The sequence below is a fragment of the Meles meles genome, chromosome 14, assembly GCF_922984935.1.
Source record: "Meles meles chromosome 14, mMelMel3.1 paternal haplotype, whole genome shotgun sequence".
Classification (NCBI taxonomy): Eukaryota; Metazoa; Chordata; class Mammalia; order Carnivora; family Mustelidae; genus Meles; species Meles meles.
Genome location: NC_060079.1, coordinates 68,124,212 through 68,151,634, shown reverse-complemented (window position 1 = coordinate 68,151,634; position 27,423 = coordinate 68,124,212). Strand labels below are relative to the sequence as shown.

General features: G+C 36.3%; 1 protein-coding gene across 1 annotated transcript in view; it reads right to left on the bottom strand.

Annotated features, from left to right (window-relative positions):
* GPC5 (glypican 5) overlaps nt 1-27,423 on the bottom strand; it is a 1,459,668-nt gene that overhangs the window by 920,822 nt on the left and 511,423 nt on the right. The gene's annotated exons all lie outside the window — the stretch shown is intronic.

The window sequence follows — 27,423 nt, the reverse complement described above, 5'->3', positions numbered from 1 at the left end:
GTCAAGGGAGGGAAGAAATTTAATTATATCAAAAATAATCACAAAATACAAATTGGTGTGCACTACTGAAATCAAGATTAAATACTTAAACCAATCAAAACAAACTTTTTTTTAAATCCATCTATTTAATGTACAATTGAGCCTTATTGGATTTGAGATACTGACAACCTGTTATGTTGACAAAATATTATGTTTGGATCCAGACTTCTGCATAAAGAATTGGACTCTTTGTTTCATTGAAGGAAAAAAAAAATCCTTACACTGAAAAAAATAATCTGAATCATGTTGCAAGTGTCCAGTGTTCTACAGACTGGAGCAAAATCTAGATGTTTACCTCCAATGTCAGACTCAGTAACTTTCTTTGGCCACTTTTAAAGGATGTTAAGTACCTCAAAGATTCCCACTGTCCCATTTCAATGTTCTTAAATGCTCTACTCTCTGTTACTAAGCAACATAATAGCAGACAACTTCAGACAACTAGATCCTCCCTTTGGAAGGTTCAGGTGCAGATACAAGGAGCTCTCTGCTCATATTTAACCCATTAGGGAAAGGGTCCATTTTGCTTTTGTAGAAATTGCAAGAAGCATCAGCCAGCAGAATTGTCTCTGTTTGGGTCCTTTCTAGAAGTTTTTGATTCTCTTTCATATGTTCCACGGCCATCACTTTTCTGGTTTTCCTTAAATACTGCATTACTTATGTGGATTGGTACTTCTATTATTCTTTGAATATGTTTTTACTCTCTTTTTATGTGCTTATTTAGTCTTTCTATTTCCAGTCTTTATCAGATGTTACTGTGACAATTTTTCTCCCCCCTCCAGAATACTTTTAAATTTAAAAAAAAATTTTTTTTTAAGATTTTATTTATTTATTTGACAGATAGAGATCACAAGTAGGGAGAGAGGCAGGCAGAGAGAGAGAGAGGAGGAAGCAGGCTCCCTGCCAAGCAGAGAGCTCGATGCGGGGCTCGATCCCAGGACCCTGGGATCATGACCTGAGCGAAAGGCAGAGGCTTTAACCCACTGAGCCACTCAGACGCCCCCCCCCTCCAGAATACTTAACAAAATGTTCCTGGTGTCTATTTGGTTTATCATCTCACCCTGGTATCTTTTTCTCCTGGTGGGGTAATGTGGCTTACTGAGTCCTGCGCAGTTCTGGTAACTCTGTGTTCTGATCTGAGCTTCGGTATAAAAAGAGGGTATTGTAATTCCTTTTGGTGTTGAGTACAAAATTTCTGATTGGGAGTCAAGGTGAAGATGAATTACTTTCACAGAAGCAGAATCATGAAGGGAATGACAACAGCAGGCCAGTTCACAGACCTCTTGAGTCTTGTGGTACAGAAACATTCCTTTTCAGCCCTTGCTGCTATGTACCTTCGGGGAAAACACAGGTGTCCCCTATCTGCAAGTCCCTCAGAGCAGCACATCAGTGTTTTGTCAGTTGCTCAAGAGTTTTTAGGAAGTATTTGCAAAGACAAAGGCAAGAAAGAAAGAAAGAAAGACAGACCACCTTACCACCTCGATATGTGAACTGAGATTTTAGTGGGGAGAACAGATGCAGGGACAAAGAAAAGTTTATTCTTTTTTGTCCACTATTAATTTTGGAATGCTCTACAATGTTTTCAGCTATCCAAAAATTCAAGACCTACATTCCAAATGCCACAACAGTATAAAATGGATGTCAAAACTAGGAAGGCAAAGATAATTCAAATCAGGTAGATTAAGTGTTGGAAATGCTTTCACAGAATGGATATATGTATATATATTACTTTGAGTATGTATATTTTCATTTTTTTTCATGTTTTGATCATGCAGTCCATATGACTTTAAGGTCATTATAATCCAATGTAAATGAAGAGCAACTTTGCTAAAATGCCTTCGGTAGGAAAGTAAGTATCATTAGAATCCAATCCCTATGTGTCTCCATAAATGAATTTTATTTTCAACTGCTCATTATTTCAACTGCAATAAGTAAAAACTGATTGTTTTAAATGACCATAGACCTTCATCAAAGTGTTTTTATTATGGTCATAAAAATAAAATATAATCACATTTAAATTAAGTAGATTTTTATAATACTTTTTAAAATTTAATTTCATTATTATTTATATCAAGTATTAAAAGCTTTTCCTTTCAATTACCACATTGACCATTTATTTTCTAAAAATTTAGTGCAAATCAATCTCAGCATTTCATTATTAACATTAATATACTTCCTTTCTTCATATTTCCTAGTGGATTCTGACATGTCTTTCAAAAAACTGGCAACATAGGAATTTAGAAAAAAATACAAGAATAATAATAGTGAAGGAAACTACTTAGCTAGTAATAGAATTCTGACATATTAACTGCAATCCCATATTGAATTATCACCACTGACCTTCCAATAACTCTTGGTACTAGATATTATTTAAGCGCAAAGCCATAGCGCACAATAAACTTCACAGGGTAAAACAAAATCTTTTTCCTAGTAATACATGTATATAAGTAGTTGATTTTCTCAAGACTATTGCTATTCCAAGTAACTCATGTGTATGGGGTCAAGAAATGCTTACAAGGAGGATGAATGTGAATCAGATGATTGACACCCTCATCTTTAATGTCTAGGACTAAAATAAGCAAGCTAGGATGATATGCCTTTAATCCTGACCTGAACATGACCAAACAGAAATCATATTTGGTATCCCAGGAGGACATGTGTGCTAAAAGCATGGTATGTCTCAGGCACTATTCTGGGAGTGGTAAACACTTAACAGAGCTAAGGTAGACCCGTCATAGATTTTGTCTTAACACTGTTGATTCTCACCCATGCCTCCCTGCACACTGTCTCAGAGGCCTGAAGATGATATGGGTGATCTCAGAACATTCCAGAATGGCATAGCATAACATTGTTTTGCATTGGATATATTGTTCTATATTGATTAAAAATTGTGAAATATGTGGTTCCTCTAAGTTTTAGTGACATGCTAAATACCAGGAAATCATGCCCCTTAACATTCCTGCTACCTACCTATGTCTGAGAGTGTGCTAAACATTTTGCTTTGGTTACAACTGATGGACTTCCCAGAGGATCTGAATTACACCACATTCCAGTATGGAAATAATACATATTTGAGGTCATATAAGATCTAAGCAAGCACAATACCACAAAAAATACTGGAAATTCTTATCATTTTTTCAAAGAGCGACTGCAATTTTAAGTGTATCAAGCAGTAAAAATATTATAATGACATTCCGATTCAGATAAGCCTTAAGAAAATGTGAGTCTTACCTAAAGGCTTAAAGAATAATATATTTCTTTTTGAAAATAGTTGAGTCTCAAAAATATAAAGCTGGTAGTTATCTCTCTTGTGACTTTTCTCTCCAGATATAGTACTACATTTTAAAAGCTCAAATATGCACATCAGTGATTGCACTTGGCGCCTCAGAAAAACCACACCTTTCAGGTAAGCACATGCTTTTGAGAATTTTCTTTTGAGAGTAAGAGAAATGAAAATGACTACCCAGGAATAGTAACAGCATACCTAAGTGTGTTCCCACTAGAATGGAACAGATGGTAGTTATTATTGTCTCTAAAACTTTTTATTTATGGATTACATTCTTGAAAATGTTAGGTCTAATTTCATTTTCAAGAATATAAGCTCCTGGAGAATTAAGTCCCTTTTATAAAGATCACTGGCCAGTTTTCAGTTCATTAAAAATAATTTACATTAGATACAGATTCATGGCCTTTATAAAATCATTTTGAATTTTCCTACTTTGCAGATGCAAAAAGTGGGACTTAGAAAAGCTATAATTTGTCCAATGTGCCCCAGTTGAATAAAAAGCAGGGCTTTAATCTACATTTTTTGGTTCTATAACCATGTCATTCATTTATACATAAACATAAAATATAATTAAGGTGTTAGGAGTGAAATCTGGCAAACATGATGAGATTCGGAATCTAGGAACATCTCTTCCAGTTAACCAAATAAGGAGGCTGGGATGAGTTTTCACAGTAAATGGATAAAATGGGAGCACATAATTTATTGATTATGTTCTCTGGGTATTCATTTTTGTTTTCTTGGAAAAGGTTTCAGTCTACATCTAATCTATTTGAAATGGGAAAACATCACAGATCTCCAAATAAATTAACAACTTTGAACCCAAGGGAAAGATGTAAGCCAACTAAGGAAAATATAATTGCGAAGTAACTTTTTGAAGAAATCAAGGCAGTGAATCCAGACAGGAACCTCTGAACAAAATGATCCTTTCTCTCTCTCTCTCCTTGAGGTGAAAGTTGATACTGCAATTGTGTTCACATTACTTAGTTAATATCTCCCTAAGAGATATTTTTATGTTCTTTGTGAATCTGAATGTGTATGTGTGTAGACCATGTGACATTAGGCGCCATGAAATTAGACAGCAATTTCCTGAATTAAGCTTGACCAGTTGGATGTTTAATAGTATTACCAAATAAAATATTATTTTGACGTGTTTGAGAAAAATGAGATTTTTCAGTGTACAAAATTAAATTTATCTATGATCAAAGATGATAACTATCTCATGAGCAAATACAACTATAAACTAGTACAGAGATAAAGTTATAAAGTCTAGGTTAAAGAGAAAGAATTAAATATTGCCAAAATTAGAATCTGCCATGCATAGAGGACCAAGGCGATGTCTTTCATTGAAGTTCTTGCCAGCTCTAGAAAAGATTCAGGAAAAAGTTTGGCTCTACTTGGGTCATGTGCCCATCCTTGAACTGATCCGTGGGCTTCAGAGTGTGGGGCCTTTTGAATGGGCAGCCCAGTCGTATGTTCACCTTTGTGCTGCTCAGAAGGGTAGTCTTCCCTTTTCTCAGGCCGGACCAGCAAAAAGTTATATGCTTTCATATAGAATGAGACCTCAGTTATCATCAATATTGCTATTTTCATGAAAGTCAAGTAAAATAAATAACTGACACCCTCTCAATCATCAGTCTGTACGCAACAAAAGAGAACCAAATACCTGGGCTACCTGACCAATATATTCAAAAATTATGGGACCAAGAGTGAGACAATTTATATGAGCTACATATGTCACAGAATCTAACTGAAGCCGTCCCCATTCACAGGTGTATCCAATTAGGCTGCCCTGTTGTTGACTGATACCTCTGGGTGGTTCCTTGGCTTTTACTATGAATGCTAAACACGAGGGAGGTACAGTGAAATTTTCATTCACAAAAACTACACTTTGTCTCACCATTTTTAACAACTACAGTTTTTTTTTTCTTTTTTCTTTTTTTTTTTTAAGATTTTTTATTTATTTGACAGATAGAGAGCACAAGTGGGCAGAGAGGCAGGCAGAGAGAAAGGGAAGTGGACTCCCTGCTGAGCAGAGAGCCCAATGCGGGGCTCGATCCCAGGACCCTGAAATCATGACCTGAGCTGAAGGCAGAGGTTTAACCCACTGAGCCACCCAGGTGCCCCAACAACTACAGTTTTAATGAAAGGGAACATTGTAATTCTGGTGGACACGATCCGTATTAAATAAGCTTCATTGGGAAAAAAAAAATCTTATTAATTCATGAGTGCAACTCAGTAAGTGGGAAATTTGAAATTTAAATCATGTATTCATTTGCAGCAGATTTATCCTTTGCTATCTTTTTATTTTGTTGAACATTTGACCCTCCCGGAAACATCTGAGCTTCTGATCAATGAAGGGAAATGTCTCAGAGTGATAGCACCGTGAACCTGGGAGCCTTTTACATTCCCCTTCATCTTTGCTTGACGTGGGGCACAATGCATTGTGCATCAGAGCTACCAGATAATGATCATTTTCTTTAGCTCAGTATAAAATAAGAGGCAAAACATAACAAAAAGTTATTAAATATATTGAGAGTTGGTTACAAGAAATGCCACTAGTAATATAAATTGGAAAGAGACATGAGAGCAGTCCATCCCCTACTGGATATACGCTGGCCTGCCCCAGCCATTTATTCAGTGTGTACTACGTGCCCGGCACTGCTCGGCATTCTTCATATACGCTACCATTCTTCCCCCTGAACAGCCACCCATTCCACCGGTGAGGAAACTGAGGTTCAGAGAATAAAACCAAATGGCCTATTTGTCTTTGGAGATCTTAAGGCTGCGTTCTTTACACATAATCCTGTAAGAACCCACTTTAAAACCTATTTTCTGGGGCGCCTGGATGGCTCAGTGGATTAAGCTGCTGCCTTCCGCTCAGGTCATGATCTCAGGGTCCTGGGATCGAGCCCCCCATCGGGCTCTCTGCTCCGCGGGGAGCCTGCTTCCTCCTCTCTCTCTGCCTGCCTCTCTGCCTACTTGTGATCTCTCTCTCTGTCAAATAAATAAATAAAATCTTAAAAAAAAATAAAACCTACTTTCTAAAACTGCTTGGATAGGAAGGGGCATGGCCTTTGTGGTCCCAATGTAACAAGTTCTCAGCGGAAGTCCCAGAGCCATGAAGACTGGAGAGAAAAGCAATAAAGAGAAGACTTGACTTCATCTTTTGTTTTGATCTTAGTTTTGTGACATGAATAAGTCTCCGACTTTTCCGAGCTTCAGAAGTCCTATTTATACAACAAGCATGATAATACTTGCCTTGTCTATTTCCTAGGATTACTGCAGATCTCAAATGAGATAATGCATGTGAGACTACTTCAAATACTGTAAACAATTCCAGCATCAAGGCCTGGACCAAATGCTACTCAAGCAAGGAAACCCATCATCAGTATTCCTCATGAACGGGTATTCCAGATAACAGAGCTTAAACCTTTAATAGAAACATGTCTCTGAATTGATCTACCATTTGTCAGTTCACGTTCCTTATTTTCCTGGCATACTGAAGATATCTTAATTTTTCTGCAACAAAGGCATGACCATCAGAAGTTGTGCTAGACATAATACAGGACCCTTGATTTGTCTTTCTAGATATCAGGACTTCAGATGGCTGGTGCGCTGTCCCCAGCCTGCCTCTGGCAGCTGCCTTCTCCTCATTTGTTGCTTCTACTCAGCTGTTACTTGAGAATTCAGGCAACCTGGCTGTTTAGAACCTTGTACAGCCAATAAGCTTAAAGAAAGTATCTGAAGGCCTTTCTGAAAAGTCAAAACAAAAACAATGATTTCAAGCTGAGGGTCTTCCTGACTTCCACAGGCAGCAAACTTTAGAAAAAGCCAAATTGTAATCTAGAATAAACACTGTTGACAGATTAATACCAGTAATTCTGAATCTTCTTTCCATGTTTCTCAGACCTTCTGGCCATCTCATATACAAGAACATTCATAAGATTCCAAAATATTCAGCTCTATGTATAAGAAAACATGGTGCCTCTGAAATGTTTACTTTAGAAGAAAAAAAAGAATGTTTGATCTTGGGTTGAAATGTGAAGGCTTCTGCCTCTCTTTCAAATGTTACCGTAAAAATGGGATCGAAAATATATACCTAGGGGCGCCTGGGTGGCTCAGTTGGTTAAGTGGCTGCCTTGGGCTCAAGTCATGATTCCAGGGTTTTGGGATTGAGCCCCTCATCCGGCTCCCTACTTGGTGGGGAGCTTGCTTCTCTCTCTCCCTCTGCCTACAGCGCCCCCTACTTGTGCGTGCGCTCTCTCTCTGTCAAATAAATAAATAATTTTTTTTTTTTTTTAATTAAAGAAAAAGAACATATGTACCTAAAAGCTTTTTTTGGATCTGGTTTATAGTATTGTGAAGAACTAGAAAGTTGGTGATTTCCACTAATTACATAATACAATGACTAACCATAACAAATGGACCCACAGCCTCCTGAATTTCAGTCAACAGTGGTTGGAACATTATACTCGATCTCTCTTATTCATCTTCATTTTTCATAAATATAAATTAATCATAGGTTTTAATGAAAAAACAAGGCAAACCAAATGCAAATGGAAAACAATACTTCACCAAGAAGTTATTTGAAAAGGAGCCCACGTGAACACTTCCAAATCTTTCTTGAAGAAATGAGAATGTTGTCCGACCTGCCCGAGTTTTCTATCAGCAGTGAAATTCATAAAGGTCACCCCTGACAAACGAACACAATATTCTTCTCACAGCCCCTGTTACAGTAACAGCCAAGCAGCATTTTCATTTTCATTTTAATTATGTTTGTAAATAGTGGGAGAGGCAGGCAAGAAGCCTGTGCCAACCGCCTGCGGAGCCTCTGTGGGTGTTTGAGGAACTGCAGCAATCACCCTTGTAGATTTCATTATTTTTCAGTGGATTTTTATTGGCCAGGGTAATATCTTATTAAAACTCTGTTATAAAAGTTGTTTAAGGAAACCCATTCCTTTGCCATAACATCTTCCCACCTGATTATCAGTTCATTTATGCCTTCCCAGCTACCATTTATTCTTAAGACATTGTAATTTTTGTGTAACCTTGATTGTTATCTAATTTATTTCCCAAGTGACAATTAATCTCTGATATATTGGACCTAAACAAAACCCCCATTGCTTACTGATGCATTCAGCTACAGTCACCTTGTATCTATCAGAGAATCCATTGACAAAGCAGTCTTGAAAATTAGCTTTGCTTTAAAAATGCTATAGCAACATCACTGATCTTTCTAATGTATACCATGCAGGCAACATCAGCTGTATAACTGATTATTCTTTACTGTGTTTTCACTCTATGTAAGGCAATGTGATAGATGATATTGAAAATATAGAAAGAAATCATATGCATAAATAACTATTAGCAAAATAATGATTGAAAATAAAAATATAAGAGAGTTACTCTTAAACTTCATAAAAGAGGAAGATGCCTGGAGGAGGAGTCAGGTAAGGCTTGCAAGAGGAAACAGAGTAAGATTTGAGACCTGAAGTGAGCATATGGTTCAAATATATGAAAACATAACACTGGGAAGAGGAAACAGCAAGAACAAAACCAGAAAAACAGACAAGCACAATGCATCTAAAAGGATAATTACAGTTCAGCTTCCCTAAAATGTTTAAGGGTAAAAGAGTAGGGAGTAGGTGGGAGCTTTAGGCTAAGAAAAAATTAGAAGAATACATTTATAAAGGTATTCTTTTATATTAGGGTAATAAATTATTAGGGTAATAAATTTCAGCTTTTCAATTGTGACAATTACCAGAATCAGAGTTCTAGATGTCTGGGACTACACTGAAATGTAACACTGTGGGGGATTTTTGTTGCTATTTGTTTGGGTTTTTTTCCTTTCTTTTTGGCTGTTATCTCCTAAGAATTTTCTGAACACAACTTTACTAATTTATCTTTAAGGAGGAATAAGATGTTCTTGTTTTAGTCATTGCAAACTGTGCTTCCCCTCTAGCGTTTAAAACATGTAAAAATACAATGTATGACAAAATAGCACAATAGGGTAAAAGGGATAAGGAAATAAAGTTAAACAGTAGAAAGTTTCTTGAATTGTTGGAGAAGTAGTAAATGGGCTGTTTTAAAATAGACTATAATAAATCAAGAATGTATGTTGCTACCAAATTTAACTATAAGTAATGAAATAATTTTACAATTATTTATTTTACAAATAATGAAATAAATTAAAATAATAATAAAAATGAGTATCTAAAAAAGCTAGTTGTTTTTCTCAACTATTCTATTTCTAAAACTACTCAGTTCAACAGAAGTCAGGAAATCATGAACAAAGGATGAAAGGAGAGAAACAAATAGAAAACAAATAGCAAGATAACAGACATAAACCCAAACAATGATTTCTTTAAATGGAAGTGAACCAAATACTTAAGTGAAGAGTCAGAGATGGTCACATGGTTACAGAAAATATGCTTTTATATTCTAGTAGATTAACGTCACCTTTGAGAACATCAAGAGCATGAAAGTAAATGATGAAGAAAAAACATTTGTTATCAGGGAAATACTAATTAAAACCACAGCTGATACGACCACATAGCAGAAGAAGAGCTAATACTTACAGGCAGCCCTTTCACAGGAACATAGGAACTACGTAAACATTAAATGAATGAAAGTTGCTGTATCAACACTAATGTAGACTTTAAGGAAAGAATATTGCAAGAGATAAATTGGCTGTTTTAATGATAAAAGAGACAATTCAACACAAAAAAAGAAATTTTAAATGTGTATATAACAAATAATGTATCTGCAAAACACAGAAAGTAAACACTTATCAAAGAAAATGGAAGAACAGACAAATATATAATTATATCTAAAAATTCTAACATACCTTAAATAAAAAAATCAGACAAAAATCAGTAGTGAGAGATAATTTATGAGATGTATAATTTGCCAATGTGGCTTAATTTGCCACATTTTAAACTGTACAAATGAGTGCACAGTACATATTATTTTAAGTGCACATTTGAACATTCTGCACTACCAAGTCAGTCTCAAAAACATTCAAATTATTAAGGTCAGAGAATATGGTCTCTGAACACAAAAAAATTAAACCTGACATCAAAGATAATTAGAAAATGGCCATTGTTAAATAATTTATAAACTTTTTAATGAAAAGCAAAGGTTAGAAAACTTTAAATCAGAACTTTACAAAGGAGGATATCCAAATGACGAATATACACATTTGTTATCAGGGAAATACTAATTAAAACCACAGCTGATACGACCACATAGCAGAAGAAGAGCTAATACTAACAGGCAGCCCTTTCACAGGAACAGTGACATAATCACAGACTTGATCTTCATGTTAGATGTTGGGGGTGCCCACATGAGTGATCCAACCTCTGTCGGCCTTAGGATTATGTGCTCCAAAGCCAAATTATCACCTGAAGTTCAACCCCGTGTCACTGGCTGTCAGCAAGTTACCATCATCTTCATGGATGGCTATAGAATTCTATCAGATTTACTGATGTTACCGTCTTGTTCTTTTATTATTGATCCATGATTGAATTACAGCTAACGGAAATCGATAGAACAATTTTAGTCACAAACTCAGTTTTTAGGTTGTCCATACACGTGTCCATATAGAGAAACAAAATCTAAAAATGTATCTGGAATAAAAAAGCCAATCAAGCAAGTGCAACAGTCATCTCTCTTATATAGCTTCTTCAAAACAATGTTTAATCCATTACACCATGGTATTACTATCAGAAAGGACCTAAAAATCGACCCAAGAGAAATGGTTTTGACAAACACCTTGCTCAGATGAAAGATAATTTTATCAACATGAATTTGGATAGTTACTTTCCCTCAGGTGCTGCTTTGGCTCCCCTCATGCGTTAACAGAGACTGATCATGATGACAAAGTGACAATCTTCCTAAGCATTATAGAGCTCACAAATCCAGATAAAGAGCAGAGTACCTGTCTGACTCATTTTGAAAGGGGGATGAAAATTTTTGATTGATTGGGCATGAATATATCCAACCCCAGGATGAGGTTGGGAATCAAGGAATAATTCCCTCTTCCTATTAAAGATATGGAATGGTAGCTGAATTAGGTTCTTGAAATCATTTTCAAAACATGTATTAAAGCTGGGGAGTGCTGGGCGCCTGGGTGGCTCAGTGGTTTAAGCCTCTGCCTTCGGCTCAGGTCATGATCTCAGGGTCCTGGGATCGAGTCCCGCATCGGGCTCTCTGCTCGGCAGGGAGCCTGATTCCCTCTCACTCTCTCTGCCTGCCTCTCTGCCTGTGATCTCTCTCTGTCAAATAAATAAATAAAATCTTTAAAAAAAAAAAAAAGCTGGGGAGTGCTTCTTATCAGATTCCAAACTCAAGGGTTCGGTCCTACAACACTGCCATTCCCCCAACTTGAGAAACCAGTCACAAGCCCAGGCTATCACCTAACAGCTACAAACCAGAAGTTCCAGTGATCCCTTCCAACTCAGGATGCCAGTCACAAGTTCATGTTGTTTTGTGTACTTCTGAAAGACTGGCTACAAACCAGGGGTTCCCAATATCCCTTCCTTGGGTTTGTTTAATTTGCTAGAGTGGCTCACGGAACTTGGGAAGCCCGAGATTACCAGTTTGTTATGAAAGGATATATATAACTCACGAAGAGTCAAATGGAAGAGATGGGTAGGTAGGGTAATGGGGAAAGGACTCAGAGGTTCCCTGGGCTCTCCAGGTGAATCACAGTCCCTAATTGCTAGGAGCTTCCGGGAAGCTCTCCAAACCCAGCCCTTTGAGCTTTTGTTATGAAAGTTTTATTACATGATCAGGACTGATGAAGCCATTGACCACAGTGATTGGATCAGCCTCCAGACCTCTTCCCTTCCCAGAGCTCTGGGGTGGGGAAGGGTGGTACTGAAAGTCTCATCCCTCTGATCACATGGTTGGTTCACCTGGCAACCAGCCCCTAAACTTAGATGGAGTTCAAAAGTCACCTCATTAATAGAACAAGAGATGCTTTTCTCGCTCTCATCACTTAGGAAAATGCAAGAGTATTAGGAGCTCTGTGTCAGCAACTAGACAAAAGCCAACTTATATCTCTCTTATTATAAATCACAATATTACAGTAACCCCATGTAATATCCATAATGACCTGAGACAGAAGGGAGTACTATGATCTCCGCCCAAGATTAGATAAGCCACCCTCTGTTAGAGCTATAGAGGGTTAACATATAGTATAATATTGGTTTTAGGGGTAGAACTTAGTAATTCATCACTTATATATAAAACCCAGTGCTCATCAAAACAAGTGCCCTCCTTAACACACATCACTCATTTGGCCCATCCCCGTCCACCTCCCCTCCAGCAACCCTCAGTTTGTTCTCTGGTTAACAATTTGTTCTCTAGTTAACAGTTTGTTCTCTAGTTCTCTAGTAAACAGCCATTCATGATTTTGCCTTCTCTTTTTTTTTCTCCTTTCTCCTATGTTCATCTGTTTCTAAAACCCACAAATGAGTGAAATCATGTGGTATTTGTCTTTTCTCTGACTGAATAATTTCATTTAACATAATACACTCGGGCTTCACCCACATCATTGCAAATGGCAAGACTTCATTCTTTTTGATGGTTGAGTAATATTCCATTGTGTGTGTGTGTGTGTGTGTGTGTTTGTGTGTGTGTGTGTGTGTATACACAATACATATACACACATATATGTATGTATGTACCACATCTTTATCCATTCATCAACAGATGGACATTTATTTTATTATTTAAATAACCAGCAGTGTAGCATTGCAAAACCCTTTGCTTTCATGTTTTTCTCTTGCGAGAAGTCCTGAATCCCCTTAACACTCTTGAATATATTATGGGGATCATTCCCAGGAAATGGGAAGTGACTGGTTTAAGAGAATGAGGATGTTCTGTCTGTATGGATATTGCAACATTGTCTTCCAAAAAAGTGAGGTGAGTTCCTCGAGCAGTCTCCTGAATTCCTTCTCTGCCTCCAGGACTGGCTTCTCGAATCCAGTATTCACAAAGCCACGGGGTGACTGTTCCTTGTATAGATCTAACCTGCCATCCTCAGCTCCGCATGGATTTTATATTCAGTATCTACAACTTACCAAGGCAAGAAAGGGACCTTCCTGGAAGGACTCCTACCTCTTTCCAATCTCACCTCCCACCAGCTTACTTTTGTACTCAGTCTTTCTGCCAGATACACCCTATTCCAGTCTCTACTTCTTCTTCTTCACTAACTCTTACCTTTTCCAATCCTTCAATATTCACCTTTGCATTTTCAGCATCTGAACAGTTCTCAGAACATAAAAAAGCCATTCATAATATTGTTGAATGAATGAATGAGTCGAGATTATATCCACCCACAAATTATTACAGCATCTTGGTGCATATCTCTTTCAATGCACTGATAACATTTCATTTTAATCAGTCTGTCTTCTATACTAGTTTTATGGTGATGAGGACTGTACCTAGCACAAAATCAAGTGTCAGTGGGATAAATAAACGATGGAATGAAGTCCATTTCTTCTTCATTTACAGATGAAAAATTCTGAGGCCTGTGGATGTAATGTGTCTTTCCCAGTGACATATACCTAATATAAGTGGCAGAACCAGGCCTAGATGCCATATATACTAATTTTTATTTTCAAAACCTTTCTAGTAAGTATGCTACAGCTTTAAATAATTACATTTACTTTATGTTTCACAGTGTTTTATTTCAAATAGAATTTGTACTAAATTTTGGAGGCTGTTCCCCCCCCCCCAGTCATAGTTCTGCTCTTTAATAAATAGCAAAGCCAGTGCCTACACTCTATTCATTTAGCTTCAATTACCTCATCTATAATATCTCTGCTTCACCTACCTGACTATTTCACTGTGAAGGTTAAAAGAAACTGTAGGGGTGTGTCCTGAATTCGGGAAACTTTATAAGTGATTTCTGATTATCAGTGCCTTGCATAATCACATTCACTAAGACCTTTATGCAAACACTTTCTGATCACATAAGCATGCATTCAGGCTTTGCTGATTCCAGAGACAACAAACACTGTTACTGCAATGATATTATGCATGTGCCTACAGGAATTTCTAGAAACATGAAGAACCTGGGACAAAGAAACAGGGTCTTTGGGCTGATAAATATTTCAGTAAGTTAAAGCAAAAAGCTAGAGAATTATGGTTGTGTCTAAATTTCTCCATGACTGAGATATGTGAGCTCATGATAGAGTTTGGGGAGGGTTATCACACATTTTGCAATACTAGTAAAGATTTTACTCATAATACTCGCAGAAAAGAGACTTCAGCAAAAATTGCTAAATTATCAACAGGGCATTTGAAAAGTGGGAAACAGTGCTTTCAAGTAAACCTAAAATACAAGTTGAATGTGGAACCTGAAATAAACCATAGAAACAGAGAACAGCTTGGTGGTTGCCAGTGAAAGCGATCAGGTGGTGGGGTGGGCTTGGGGGAAAAGAGCTGAAGATGGTCAGAGAGGATAAACTTCCGGTTATGAGACGAGCACACTGCATGGTGACTACAGTGAACCGTGCTGTACTGCATATTTGAAAGTTGCTAAGAGGGGCGCCTGGGTGGCTCAGTGGGTTAAAGCCTCTGCCTTCAGCCCAGGTCTTGATCCCAGGGTCCTGGGATCAAGCCCCATATCAGGCTCTCTGCTCAGCAGGGAGCCTGCTTCCCCCACTCTCTCTCTACCTGCCTCTCTGCCTACTTGTGATCTCTGTCTGTCAAATAAATAAATAAAATCTTTAAAAAAAATTTAAAAAAAAAGAAAGTTGCTAAGAGAGTACATTTTAAAAGTTCTTACCACAAAAGTCGATGGATGTGTTAATTAACATTGTGGCAATCATTTCACACTATATACACGTATCAAATCATTACATAACATAGGTCTATTATGTCTCAATAAAGCTGGAAAAAATATTCTATATTAGTATAAAAAAATAAAGTACTATAATGTAATGTATCAAAGTGTGATTCCAGTCCCTATTTTCATAAAATCAAAGTCCCTTTCATGACCCGACAATTGGTTGAACAGCAATAGTCTCTGCCTCTACTTTGGGGAAATCTGACGTCTCCCTAAAAGTCAAATGGTTACAAATCAAATATTACTTTCTAAAGCAGCTGTGCCCCAGGGACTTTATACATACCTGCCTGTGTTATTTCTGTCCCAATGCTCACTACAGTTAGTACTGATCTTAGCCATGTATGTATTACATGGGGCTGGTCCATCCCTACCTCACCCCACCCCTACTCAAATACTGCCCAAGGAAAGTGGGGCCTGCATCCTAGGGGCCCGAGAGCCATTCAGTAAATATTTATACAACAAGTAAATAAAGGAATAACTAAATGAAAGTTCAGAGCACATTTATTACCTGGTGATGTGATTTGGAAAAATTATCAGAACAGGTTAAGGCTCTGTTGGTGAATTTAAAAAATTTTTTTTAAGATTTTATTTATTTATTTGACAGACAGAGATCACAAGTAGTCAGAGAGGCAAGCGGAGAGAGAGGAGGAAGCAGGCCTCCTGCTGAGCAGAAAGCCCTATGTGGGGCTTGATCCCAGGACTCTGGGATCATGACCTGAGCTGAAGGCAGAGGCTTTAACTCACTGAGCCACCCAGGTGCCCTGATTTTTTTTTTTTTTAACTAATGTATTTGACAGCTCAAAACAGAGATTGAGCAAGAAAAAGGAGTTTCTTTCCAAAAAGGGCATATCTCAATTGCTTAATTATAACAGACTATTATGTATCCTTTTTTTCAAGTTGAAGGAATATTTAATACTGTGTATAGTGTTCATGAAGTGATGAGTTACAAAAACAGTATAATATATGGGATGTTCTAAATAAATCTTGTAACTGCTTTTATCCTCCTTAGAATCATGTTATGTCTATTTACACACACACACACACACACACACACACACACACACACATATATACTTTTTTTAAGGAAATAATGCCAGTGCTGCCGGCCAGTTAATAAGTTAAAAACTAACAAACTAAGTTAAAAACAAAGTAGGAAAAAGAATAAGGAAAAGAAGGGAATAAAAGAAGAGGTAAAAGGAAACCGGAAGAGGAAGACAAAGAAAGTAAAGAAAGGAAGAAGGTGAAGCAGAGAGAGAGAGAGAGACAGGAAGAGGGGAGAGGAGAAAGAAAGGGAAAAGAAACTTAAAATCAGGAAAAGAAAAGGTAGTGGTGAAGTAGTGTGAGAAGCCAGTGAAGTTGTCTCAACAGTATATTAATAAGTCCTCCAAAGCTTCAATTCAAACCACTGTAAAGTACTATTAGAACATTTGAAAGATCGTTTTAAAATATAGTATATAAATAAACCTATATTAACCTATCTTAAATTTCAAATATACTGTATTTGCCTTAAAATTTAAATCATTGGGTAAAAAAAAATAGATACTAAAATTATATTTGGAGGGAAATCTTCGATGTTGCATCTCATACCATATACCACAATCATATCTAGAAAAAAACTAAGGGATTAAATATATATATATACACATATATAGATAGATAAATGTATACATATATGAAAATTTTAAAATGGGGAAAACAAGTGAATATAATTCTGATTTTGGAATGAGGGAAGATTTTCTGTGCACAAGAAATCAAGACTAATTAAAAGATTATTTTATATAATTAAGCAAAAGACAAATTCATAAAAGTGAAAAACATTGTTAAGATAATAGGCAAAAAGATTAAAGACATGTATTCTACAAATGTAACAATCAAAAAGTTAACATCATTGATACAGGGAACTCTTTCAAATTAATAGAATAAAATAGAAAGCCTTTGAAGAATAAAGAATCCAAAGCTATGATAAGAGAACATTTAGAAAAGAAACAATTATAACTAGTAAACATTTGATGGAAATATTGAATTTCAATAGGAATTACAGAAATACAAATGAAAACAATTAAAAAATTAAAATAACATTACAAGCATGTGTTCAAAGAGGCACTCAATGTGAACTTGCAAACTTACAAACTGCTGGCAAAAGATGGTGCTAATAACATTAAGAAACTTAAAAAGGTATGCCTTTTCCTCTAGAAGTTTCCATTCTGGAACTTTTCATATACCGATGTTTATAAAATTAAAAACAATAACAATATGCATTGTTAATGGTTAAATTATGGAATACTCACACAATAGGTTACTACGTTGTAGAAATAATATATTTTAAAACATTTATGCTTTTAGAAATCATTCATGGTATATAATTCTTTAGAAATAGTAAATGAGTTTATAGAGCATAATTTTAATTTTCGTTTTAAAAATATAGACAAAAGGGGAGCAAAAAACAAATGTAAAATCATTTTTAATTTAATGAGTTTACTTTTTAATTTTTAAAATTATAATTTTTAAAATTAATGGGTTATTCTAGTATTTCCCTTGATAATTTTAACCATTGCATTTTTTTTTCTAAATGAGACTATTTCATTCTTATAATATGAAGAACACAAATACTTTAATACAAATATTGGTAAAAATAACTAAATAAAAATGAAAAACGATTGAGTTATTTTAACACATGGGAAATAGACTTTCTTTCCAAAGATTTAATTTCAAGCTCTTATACATGTTACAATGTTACTCATTTTGTGTATAATCAGATTGTAATATTTTGTTCTTTTTTTTTTTGAAGATTTTCTTTATTGGACAGAGACAGACACAACAAGAGAGGAAACACAAGCAGGAGGAGTGGGAAAGAGAGAGAAGCAGGCTTCCCACAGAGCAGGGAGCCCAGGGCAGGGCTCAATCCCAGGACCCTGGGATCATGACCTGAGCCAAAGCCAAAGGTGGCTTAATGACTAAGCCACCCAGACACCCTACCCTATATTGTTCTTATCTAAACTCTCATAGTAACCAGTGAATTTCTGCAGAGATGTACTGTTTGTTTTTTATTTTATGTTTTTTAAATACTGGCATTAGTTTTTAAATGCATTAAGGTTTTTACGACTTTCATAATAATTTGGGTAATGACTAATGTATGAGCATACCATGTAAACTAAATTTTTGGCCATCAGGGCCAGTGAGATATTAGACTGCTAATGAATTTCAATTTATCAAACATTGTGAAAATTAATAAAAGGAAACCTCATTTAAAACGGAATCAGGAGGCTCCCAGGGTGAGTGCTCATCCCCTACCACTCGTCAATTGCAGACCCAACAAGAAAAAAGTCACCTTTCATGAAGGTACTAATTTGGCTACCACTTTACTAGGCCAGAAGGTAGAAGAATGCTTTCCTTCTTCCCTAGCAACAATAGCCCAGCCAATGACAGACTGTCAGAACTCACACAATGAAAAGGCATTCTACTTCAAACTTTCAGTTTACTCTAATGGACTTTTTGTGTTTAACAGCCTTCTCAATGGCCCCCTCTCCTTCGGTCTCTGGATTTGCCTATGTTTTTGCCTTAGCTTGCTTGTTCCAGATTTTAATTCTCTGTTGTTCCCAAATACACCATTTTTGCCTGTAAAATAACTGGCAGTTTTGTTTTGAAAGTTGACAGCATAGACAACAAGTAATAAACATACCCAAGTTGCCAGGAAATATTTTGGACCAAATACACTCTGCAAATCGATATAATTCAAAAGTGAATATATTCATACCTGTCTCAGTAACTGTCTGCAAATCTTTTCTTTAGTATTCAGACTAAAAGGCTTCACTAAGGAGCAATTTATTAGTCTGTCTCCCTCTTAATTTACTGAAATAAAACAAAACATTTTCAAGTCTCTTGATGAAACTAGGTCCTGCGAAAACTGACAACAGATTTCTTTTCTGATCCTATATTACTCCAAATATATGCTTTTGATTACATAATAGAAGTTTATTACTTTTTTCTCTGCTTTTCCTCACTGACTCTAAAGGGAAACGTTAAAGTAAGTTGTTTTTTTTAATAATTCAGTGAATTTTTCAGTTCACTGATGTCAGGTAGCTTAGTGACCCCAAAATGAACCTTCTAGAAGCATACTGTTAGGCTTAAAAAAAACAGTGGCTTTCACATATCTCTATAAGGAATGTACCTTGTAGTTGTCTATTTCTATTTAGCTGTTCAGGCAATTAGGTGTTCTTTAGTAAGTACGTCCAATTCTACTTTGTACCAGTAAACAGCAAAAAACAAAAAAACTGAAAACAAAACAAAAAAAGCCCCTGCATTTCCCCATAAGGAAATCTCCTTTACAAATTGAATTTATTTAATATTTAAGTAAAATACTTCAAGAATTATAACTCAGTGGACTTATTCAATTTAAATTTGCATTTCAGAGAAAACATCACGATAATTATATTAGAAAAAAACAGGTTAATTTATTAAGAAGTGTGAAAATCCCACACAATGGCAACAGCTCATGCTCAGAACTACTGAATGGGACTCCATAACCACAGAGTGATTATTTTGACACATTCAGCTGTTTAATATCATGCCTGACTGCCCCTTTCTGGTTGATGATTTTCCTTTGTAGGATATGACAGGCCTAAATGAATTCGCACCCTTGTGAATTAAAACCCTCTGATTCACTGACGTTGGCTAAAATCCCTTATCCTCTAAGCAAATGTGTTTTTTTCTTCTTTCAATGCATCTGAAGATATATACAATTACATGTGAGTATCTGAAATTCTTCTAGCTGTAAGAAAAGAAGAACTGGTTAAATGAAGATGTAAGAAGAAATAGGAAAGTTATAAATATTTAATCATTAACTTTTATTGACATCATGGTAAAACAGATAAACAAGCAATTTAAAGTTAAAATATGTTTCTCAAAGAGCTCTCTTTTATACCTGGCTTCACAACTGAAATGCCTTCTGGAGCGAAGCAAGTTACACACATGAGTAACTAGTGGACATTACTGAGTATTTCTGTGCCAGGGAATATTGGAAGTGTGTTTTTAACTATTAAATCATTTAATTCTCTTCACCTCTTTTGTGAGGAAAGCACTATATGATTCATATTCCATTTAATTTCACTTAATTTCATTCCTCACGTGTAGTGAAATGAGCTCAGTATCATCAGATTATGGATATCAACATTATTCTCCGTGTTTTATTGATTTATTCCTATTTATCCTTATACCGTCCCATCCCATCAGTCCTTTCTGTCTCCCCCAGTTAGAGTTAAGACTCTAATGTGTTTAATCTGTATCTTTTGGGGGGAAATTTGCAAAAGGTATATTTTTACACCTGTATTGTTCATTCTTATAACTGGTGTTATGATCTAGAATTCATTCTAACTTTTCTTAATCAACACTAGACCTTTAAATTCTGCCCATGTTGCTATGGATGTACTGAATTTATTGTTTCTAATGGTTGCAGAGTATGTCTTGATGTGTATCTGCTGGGTTTTGCCCATCCATTCCCCTAGCAACAGACATCTATGTTGCTTCCTATTTCTGCCACCAAAAACAAATATTTCAATTTTTATTCCATTTGTTTCCTTTGTTGCAAATGTTCCAATAAATGTCCTGCTACATGTTCTCTTAAGTACCTGTGCGGAAATTTCTTTAGGATATATATATATATACACAGGAGATTAATGAGGTCAAAGCATGTACACAATCTGCTGCCTTATTTTCTAGAACGGTTTCATCTGAGCAGCAAGGAATCAGTGTTTCTTTATCTTCATATTGCTTCAATTCTTTTCTTTTTTTTTTAAGATTTATTTATTTACATTAGAGAGAGAGAGAGAGACAGACAGTGATCTGGGGGAGGGGCAGGAGGAGAGGGACAAAAAGGAAAGCAGATTCCTGGCTAAGCACACCTGACATGGGGCTCAATCCCCCAACCCTGAGATCGTGACCTGAACAGAAATCAAGAGCCATCCCTTAACCAACTGAGCCACGCAGGCACCCCGACATCGCTTCAATTCTAAGCACTAACCAGTTCTATAATGTCTGGCTTTATACTTCCTCCTAATAGGCTCAAAACCATACTACATCCAGTTTGAAGATGTGAAACCAAAGGTGCAGAAGTATTAAGTAACTGCCAAGGTCAAACCCAGCTAGACTGCCCTCCAGAGCCCACACATGCAGTCACTTTTCTGTACTTCCACCCTAGAAGGAAGAAATAATAAGTCACCAGGGATTGTGGCAATCTAGAAAGCATAGGCGCTGCCTTATGACACTATGACATTTCAATATAATAGGCACAAACAATAACTAGCAGTGTGGCAAATGAAACTCATCAGGGTGCTGAATTGACCCACAGGCTATCATTATATAATCTGTCCTCTATATAATGATTTCATTATCAATAGAATCATTCCTAAACTGGCCTTCAGTAACTCTAGCCAATGGTTAATGACAGCTCTCAGTGAGATGCAAGAGTCCACCTTATTTTTTCACAATGGGAAATGTCTATTAAGCATCAGTTGTAGCTACAGCTCCCAGGAGCACATTTTTTTCGCCCTGGCTAGGTCATAATGGAAATTTTCATATGTATGTGTCAAATCATGGGTGTGAATAGATAGACCTTAAACTACTAAGACTATACAAAAACCCTCCCCAAAACTTTTTATAATGAAGTCTCTGTAAAAATGCCAAAAACATATAAGAGCACTCTGTCGTGTCCAGCCCAGTCTACTCCAGAGCTCACACAGCCTATACCAGAGAGAAGCAGTCATTTTTTCTGATTACACTTAAGTCAGGAAAAAGTTATCTTTATCTCTAATGGCTAAACACAACGCTAGTTTTGCAAGAGAACAAGGTATTTAGAAAAACTCTGGGATCTCTCCAATATAATTGCTTATACCCTAAAGAAAGATTCTGAAGTTTCAAAAAGAAGAAAACATTCCCTAACACTGCCTTCTGATGAATCCATCCTTCAGAATATCGCAATCTGATTTCAAAGCCCGCCATTCCATGGCAAATGCTCTGATGAAAATGCTCTTATGAGTTCAGTATTCACCAATGGCCTTCTACTTAATGAAATTTAATAACTTTTTCTTAATGCTCATCTAAACATAATTCTCAACTGAATCTGACCACGTTAGTTACATTCTCTATACTTTGCTAAGGTCATCTCTTTTCTGATTCACTTCCTACTTTATCATTGATGTAAAACTTTATTGACTTGTATACTTCCAGAAAGTTAGAGCTTACTAAATTTTTACAAAGTGAACATACCTGAGTCTTGTGAAACTTTGATCAGATAATAAAAACAAAAACAAAAACAAAAAAGCCCCAGAATATCACCAGTAGATCTGAAACCCTTTTCAGAAAGCACTCTCTTCTCTACCATTAACACCTTCCTTCCCTAGACACAAGCACTATCCTGACTTCTCTTAATTTCATTCTTTCGATTTAAGGAACCACAAATAACACCTCTGTTTGACCTTCTTTAGCTCAAAATTATGCTGGTAAGATCCATCTATGACGTGTGAAGTAATAGTTATCTTTGCTCATTGCCATGTTTTTATGAATATGAATATTCTATGATTTATTTACCTATTACACTTTGATCGAGATGATGATCACAAAATGGTAACTATTATTAAAACAAATAATCATCATAATAAAATTAGTTCCTATATTTGGTAATATCTAGTAGAGCACATACCATAGAGTAGACATTCAAAAGTGTATATTTTCAATTACATAATTGCCAAATTATACCTAAAGGTATTCAAATCAAATAATTCACTTAGCCTTAATTTTTAATGAGAAGAAGTGTTCTTCTTCAAGAAAAACTTTTTCTTCACTCATCTTCAATCACTCAGTTTCATAAATATTTTACTAGAATTCTGCCACCTGAGAAGCAGTAAACATGTTGTAAAGATTTCTCGTTATAAAAATGAAATGTAGCATTGATGAGACGTTGCAATTCACTGAGCATTTTTAGATCAAGCTAATTATTTTTCACCATTACCACTATTTTTAAGATTCTCCTTTATTTTGATCGTATGCTAGAGAATATTCCACAAAAACAGGAGAATTTCCGTTTGTTTATGGGGGTAGTGTAACTCTCATCATAGCAAACTATGAGAGAAGAAAACGGTAAGAGAAGAAGCTTAAAAACTATAAGAGAAGCAGCTTAAAATCCATCCTCTAATTTCACCTCTTCTACCATAGTCGACCATATGGCTACCATATGAAAAATACCCTTAAGGGGCGCCTGGGTGGCTCAGTGGGTTAAGCCGCTGCCTTCGGCTCAGGTCATGATTTCAGGGTCCTGGGATCAAGTCCCGCATCGGGCTCTCTGCTCGGCAGCGAGCCTGCTTCCCTCTCTCTCTCTCTGCCTGCCTCTCTGCCTACTTGTGATCTCTCTCTGTCAAATAAAAATAAAAATAAAAAATTACCCTTAATGTTTGTAAACATGTGGTTAGTTGGCAGAAAATTAATACCTGAAAGAATCATCTGTTGTTTGTTATTAATGCTTTAAAAATATCACCCAAATCCCATTTAGGTAGTCAAGAGACTTATTTCTTCTGACTCAACTTCCAGATATGCCAAAACCAAGTAAACTGAGTGAGCTGCAAGGAATAAGACCATGAATATACTTTAACAGTGAAGATGATGTGGTATTTCCTATTTAGAATTCACAGTCAAAAGACAGAACAACCAGGTCTTCTATTTTTCTCTCTCTCTTTCCATATATACATAAATACATATATGCCTTTACATATATAATGTGTGTATATATACATACACACACACACACACACACTCATACATACACACACAACCAAAATTTGTCAATTTTAGTAATTCTTATGCTTGATATATTCAAAATATAAAGTATGTCTGTAGAATAGTAGAGCTCAGTTCAGAGTTTTCTAGCTCATTTATAATTCTTAAAATGTTCTGTTTATTGGGCTTTGTTAATTCACTCTTCACTAAATATTTAATGAGGGTTGCATTGGGGCCACGCATGCTAGATGGCCAGAAAAGATAAATAAATCACCCTCACGGGCTCTCAAACTACTTGGAAGGCGATCCATAGAAAGTAATGTGATAAGCAGGGAAGCAGTGTGTGAGTAGTCCTATTAGTAGGAGAAGGAGTAATAATAGGGCAAGCAGCAGTCATGGTAGGAACAAGGGAAGTGTGAGCTTTGGAGCCACATCCCTTGGGTCACATTCTATCTGTGTCATTTTTTGACATGGGACAGCAGGCAAGTTCTTAAGTCTCTCTGTGCTACAGTGTCCATATTTTACAACAGAGGTGGTAACAGTAACTATTAAATGACTTGTTACACATAAAGTTCCCTGAGAACAACACCTGGCATATAGCAGGCCCCAAATTTATTCATTGGCATGAGTACCATAAAACACTGCATCGCATTTTGTGGATTCAGATACTGTACTGGGCACTTTACAAATATCATCTCATTTTACCCTCCTCAAGCCCTGTGGGTTTGGTATTCTAATTCTAATTTGATACAAATGGAAATCCAGGCTCACGGATATTACTGACTTGTTCAAGGTCACACAATGAGTCATTTGGAGAACTGGAACCAAATCTGTTCTGCTGGTTACTCATATCCTGAACCAAGTGTTTTGACAGCACAGGGATGGAGCAACAGATGTTTTCCTTGCAGTTTGCAAACAACTTATTGGAGGTGGGTCATTTGGTTCGGAAGCTGAAACACAAATATGCATTAGCTGGCATAACTGAAGCCAAGAATTTCACTCCAGGCTCATGGAATGGCATGGTAAAGACACTAATCCATGGAAAAGCGTGGCAGTTTCAGTAACAAGGGAGTTCTAGGTCACTGGTGTGAGGGGAAATGGAGCATGAAAGTTGCAGGGGCAGATCATACAAGAGTTTTAGTGAAAATCTACAGAATTGGCTAATCCCAGCTTCTATGAAATTAAGGGGCCCCGACTCTGAGTCTGTTGTGGCCAAACTTTTGAGCTTCTCTCTGGATAGGCTGTTTATGTTGATATTGACAGATGAAGCATTTGCGTATTTTCAGTTGAGATGACTCTACCTCAGATGTGATTTAAACAAAGGATCTTTCTCTAGCTCAGTCCATTATCACATGGAATCAGATTCTCTGAAGGGTGAACCAAAGGGTGTCTGTTATCTAAAGACAAAGTGAAATTTTGATAGCGACTTGAGAATCTAGTACAGCAAAAAATGCATCTGTTCAACACAGAATAATGCAAGAATTTTTTTCTTTCCTCCACAAAAAAGAACGTATACTGCCTATGAAGCAGTTGCACTAATTTTACACTAACAATATCATTAGGTTGACCTCTGATTGCAGATTTCCACCTGCAGTTAGACAGAAGGCATCTGGCTTTTCCCCTTTCACAAATCTAACAGCTTAAATGGGCATGCGAAACATTTTCTTGCTTTCTATTACTCTATGACAGTCTACCATCACATAATGGGGGCATTATTGATTTTATCCACGTTAATTTCCCCTAACACAAAATATGGCAGGCTACTAGCCTTGGTCTCTTTTTGCTTTATATGAAACTACCTCTTAAACCATACAGCATAACACATGTTATTTTCTTTTTTCTTCAACAACTTATTCACTGATCTTTCTTATATGTAACTTCTTGATTGACAGAGAAAAGGAGAGAGCATGAGAGTGAGAGCAGAGTTGGGAGAAGGGCAGAGGGAGAGAGAATCGTCAGGCTCCACACCCAGAGCAGAGTACAATGGGGGACTCAAACTTATGGCACAGAGGACATGATCTGAGCCAAAATCAAGAGTTGGATGCTTAACTGACTGAGCCACCCAGGTGCCCCATATATAACTTCTTGAAGTAGATTTTGTATTTTAGATTTTTTTGCTTTACTCTTGTTCTTTTTCTGTTGATTTTATACAGTTATGAATTACCATTTTTACAATAATAGTCAAGTATTTATAATATTTGTTTTTGAATGCACACACATGAATGGGAGCCCTGGGAGGTGGCATCAGAATTTCTGTTTAATTAGAATTCTGGAAACACATGGAGACAGGTGCATTTTCTTCATACTTTAAATGGGTAGTTTCACAGTTGGGGATAATAGGAGTAGTCAGTTAACACCAAACAAATGTACAGTAACGTACAAAGAGCTCTTCAAAGATAAGATGTTGGTATTTTAAAAATGTTGTTTCCACAAATACTATAGGTTATATATGAATATCAAGGAGAGGAGAAAGTAGCAGCTACCTGGTAATCATTTCTGCTCTTATGGAGCTAAACACCATCTGGAGAACATTTTTAATATTTCCTCTTCAAACACCTTAATAAGCTATACTATTGACATACCATATGTCTCTCCTGGATGGTAATAACTGTATAAAGAGGGAAAACCGAAACAAAGCTGACGTGTATACTAACAAGGCACACTAAAATTGCATTTGTGCCATAGCATGGATAATTCACTTTGACTTCACAGCATTTCAGCTCGTTGGTGTTTACGCGTTAGATAACCATTATAATCCAGTTTGTTGCAATATGGGTCCACATATAATACCTATCACATCATGTCTGCCAAAACCCAACCATCAGAGAGAAATTATAAAATGAGTAAATGGTCGTATTATTGAAATCAGATTGATTTTGTCGCCAAAAATACATTTTAAGAATTTCTGGGGTATTTTTAGGATTACAAAGGTGACCTATATTAGAGAATTATTTTAGTTGATTGTTTTTTATATTTTCAAGGAAAGACCAAAACCACATACATAGTCACCAGAGCCTTTCCCAAATTAAACTGTGAGAGTTCTGCAAGGAAGGGATTCAACGATATACACTACACCCTGAACAGTGCTCAGCAAATAGTAGGTGCCCAGTGAAAATTCACTCAATGGATGATTGAGTAAATCTGTACCCTAATATTTCAATCAATCACTATCACTTTCCTTTTCAAATTCTACTTTTGTTCATTTCATTATGAATGAGCAACACAAGTACTTAACGAAACCTCAATCATTCTTCACTAGTTCAGTAACTATTGACTTTCTACTCTTGGGCCAAGCATTGTACTCAGTGCTGTGGGGGAAAAAGAAGACTCTACATGCCCCTATTCCATTCCCAATAAGCAAAATATAAAATATATATATTATAAAATATAAAAGTGAATAGTGACAGAAATCCATTCAATAATTTCAACTGCATTGTTCCCTGAAGACAGACTGTGTCTCACATGGCACTTTTTTTTT